General features: G+C 38.8%; 1 pseudogene; it reads left to right on the forward strand.

Annotated features, from left to right (window-relative positions):
- Positions 1-1,195: 1,195 nt before the first annotated feature.
- LOC114107413 (melanoma inhibitory activity protein 2-like) lies at positions 1,196-3,452 on the forward strand (annotated as a pseudogene).
- The last annotated feature ends 500 nt before the right edge of the window (positions 3,453-3,952 follow it).

Consider the following 3,952-nt stretch of genomic DNA (forward strand, 5'->3'; position numbering starts at 1 on the left):
AGGGATCACTCCCTACACTAAATGCTCAGCCTTTGGATAAGAAACCACTGAGCCTGGATGGACACAAATGAACACTGCTTCCTGCTGAATACCCTGGTGTCTCCTGTCTGTGTGAGAATCCCATGCAACATTTTATTTTGTTTTGTTTGAGGCAGGATCTCACTTATCTTTTCCTTCTCATTGCTATATATTTATAATGACCAGCTTGCTTAGAAGTGTTTACATCCTATGAGAAGTGAACATCTGAAAAAGGATTTTGAAGACTCTTAAATAAATAGTAGTCTTCAAAAACTGACATGAAAGCCAACTCAAGTTTTAAGCTCCTTCTTTAGAAACATTAGATATGCTGTAAAGCTTAAAAATAATTTATTCAAACTGATTTGTGCCCATGTTTGCAACTCTTCTAAAATTGCTCTTAAAATAGTCTAATGCAAGAGTTTTTCTATGGCAAGAATTCACATGGCTTGTATAGAAACTCTCAACAGGGCTGGAGTTGTAGTTCAGTGCCAGAGAGCTTGCCCAGCATGTACTAGGCCTTGAAATTTAACCACCAACACTGCAAGAAAAGGAAAGGGAGAAGGAAGGAAGGAAGGAATGAAGGAAAGAGGGGCAGGAGGGGACAGAAAGGAATGAATCATTAAAACAAAAGGGCAAGTGGTGCAAATATAAATATATAATGTACTAGCTCTTTAAAAATTTTACAGCGCTTTAGAATTTTAGTGACATCAAACTGGGTGACATTATGACTGTATAGAGTTATGCCTTGGCCTGGCCTAGACCAAACTAATGGGTTAGTGACCTGGAGATGACTCCTCTCTGACTTGATTGGGATAGGCTTGAACCTGTGCTGCTTCAGGATGCACATCATAGTGAAGGAGCCAAGACTTCTCTGAGAGGGAGCATGAGTGTGCTAGGCCCCTGGGAGCCCATGACCAGGGCTCTCCATGCCCATACCTGCAGCCCCCCACACACCTGATGATTCAGAATGGTCTACTCCATTGCCTGGTGCATGTTTGTTCCTAACCAAAGGCCTGAGTGTCCACAGGTGTTTTGGCGTGGCTGGGCATGGTGTGGTTGTGGAGGGAATAGCCAAAGTAGCCTTAGCATGTTGGAGGGGCAGTGGCTGCCCCTCAGCCCTAGTTGCAGGTGATCCTGGAAGAAGTAAGCAGGGTTGTGGTGTGCATTGTCTGAAGACATGGAAACACACCCTAGTCCTTATGGCTGTCCTTGGGAGTTGGTGATACATACAGCTATTGGATTTTTTGTTGTTCTCTTGTTTTTATGGTGAAGTTATCAATCTGTGAGAAGCAGGCATTATATGAGAAGAGAAAAAAAGCTTGCTCTAAATCTTTCTCAACTAATTGGGGAAAAATTTGAACTACTTGGAAAAGTTAGCCTTGTTTAAAAACAGTGTAAAGGCTTGGAGTCACCTTTAAAAGATGCCATTTTGACGAAGGAGTCAATAGAAGCAGAAAATTTGGAGGCAATGTATGAAATCTGATAGGTCCATATCGAAACTTGAGGATGAAATACTCTTTCTAGAAAAAGAACTAAAAGAAGGGAAAACTAAACCTTTCAACAAGTTGAATTGAAGGGGATATATCAAAAAGGATTAAGTTCCTAGAAGATGAATCAAAATCCCTCAAATCACAAATACCTGAAGCTAAAAATGCCTTGAGAATATTTCAGATGAATGAAGAGGAAGTTACAGTAGCAATAAAAGAGGCTTGGAATGAAAATTTCCAACTTCAGGAAAGTCAGAAACAGCTCTTAAAAGAAGTTGAGGTATGGAAAGAAAAAGTGAATGGCTTTAAAAAACAAAAAATGATATTTGAACACTCTAAAATACATGCAGAACAAGTTCTAAGAGATAAAGAAAGTCACATTAAGTCTCTGACTGAACACATGCTGAAGATAAAAAAAATGGGCTCCTGTGGTTGGAGAAGTCCTAACAGATGAAGGTAACTTGGAGTTGGAAATGGAGAATGAATCAGAAATTGGTGCTCACTTAGAAGATCAGCCAAAAAGGCCTTTGAAGAAACTGGTTTATGTTGCTAAGTTAAAGGCCTCTTTTACAATCTTAGAAAGAGAAAGAAATCAAATTTTTACTTTATTATCTGAAGTAATTGAAACAAAGGAAGACGTTGTACAACATATTAAAAATATTAAGATAGAACAAGCATCTTTGCAAGCAGAAAATGCACAGTTTGAAAGTGAGAATCTGAATCTTCAGCTGAAAGTTAATGATGGAACTATATCAAAAAGAAATTATAATGGAACTCCAAAGGAAATTAATAGGAGAGGATTATCACCGGGTAGAGCGAGAGGAGAAACTTTCCAAAGTGGAAGAAAAGATCAGCCATACAACTAAACCATTGGAGTCCTATAGAAAGCGAGCCAGAGATCTTGAAGAATAATTAAAGAGAACCATTCATTTTTATCAGGGGCGTATTATATACTATGAGAAAAAAGCACATGGTAATGAGTTGGCAGCTCAGAGTGCTGAAAGATACCTCAATGATTTAAGGAAACAAAATTCTCACAACAGGCAAAAATTAACTGAAATGGAGTTCAAAATTAAACTTGTAGAAAAAGATCCTTCTGTGCCTGATGCTTCAAATACAGCCTTTGGCAGAGTGAATTCCCCTTTGGGTCAAGGTTCATGTGAAACAAGTCCTTCTCATTCAGAAAATAAGGGTCCATTCATACTCTCACCTTTGGTGCCAGTGGGAGGAGATAGCGGCTCAAGGGGTCCAGAGAATCCTCTGGACCATCCAACTAGCAATGAAAGAAAAGAATCAAACTGTGACAAGTTAACTGAGCCTCAGAGAGCACCTTCTAGCACTGGGCCCCTGGCACCTCCATGGGAAGAGGCCCATAGGATAATGATCCCTCCACCAGGCCAACCATATTCTGATCCACAGCTTCCTCTACAAAGGCAAGATAGATGTTGTTCTAAGTATTGTAGATCCCCTGGATCAGCAGAACTCAGAAGTTCCACTATGCCGCCTTTGGGTAAAATGGATGGGCCTACATCTTCAGAAATAAAATCCAGTAAAAATGAAACCAAAGTCGATCTTGGTGATTCCAATGTGCCTGATTCATCTCTCCCTGCTGAAAACCAATAATTTGGCTCTGGCTTTGCTTTCTCACCTTTCCCTCCAGTCAGAGGTCCATTGTTTCCAGTGGATCCAAGGAGTCAGTTCATGAGAGGGCCCCTTTCCCTTCACCTCCTCCAGGAAACATGTTTGGAGCATCTCAAGAATTTCTTCCACCAGGCCCAACACCCCCTCCATTTCCAATGGAACCGTAGTGTTTTCCTCATTATCTCCTCCAAAGAGCTGGATTTCTTCCCCTGACTCCCACCTCTGAATTCTGAAAGTATAAGTGAGTTCCCTTCAGAGTTGATTCCACCTTCAAATGAGCCTGCTACTGAACATTCAGAAGTATAAGAAACTTGACAATAGTTTTTATCTGCCATTAAAAGTAATATATCTCTCAGTTTTATTTTAAGTAACTGCTTTTAGGTGATTATATGTTTGCTCCATTTGAAGCTCAATAGAATGATAATTCTTAGGATATATTTTGTAAATAAAGATGGTTTAAATATGAATCTTATGAGTAAATTATTTCCATTTTATATTCTTCTAGAGAGTATAACATTTAATTTGAATAATGTATTATATGAGCAACAACCAGAGATTTATATATGTAATCTTGTAGTTGGGGATATTTTAAACTCCAAACAAAAGATGTACCTTTATACAAAGAAACTTATTTACTGTGATTGTAGCAAATGTGAAAGTAACTTCATGCTTTTTTTTATTAGTTGTTCAAAACATTACAAAGCTCTTGACATATCATATTTCATACATTTGATTCAAGTGTGTTATGAACTCCCATTTTTACCCCAAATACAGATTGCACAATCACATCGGTTACACATCCATGT

This window comes from Marmota flaviventris, chromosome 6 (genome assembly GCF_047511675.1).
Source record: "Marmota flaviventris isolate mMarFla1 chromosome 6, mMarFla1.hap1, whole genome shotgun sequence".
Classification (NCBI taxonomy): Eukaryota; Metazoa; Chordata; class Mammalia; order Rodentia; family Sciuridae; genus Marmota; species Marmota flaviventris.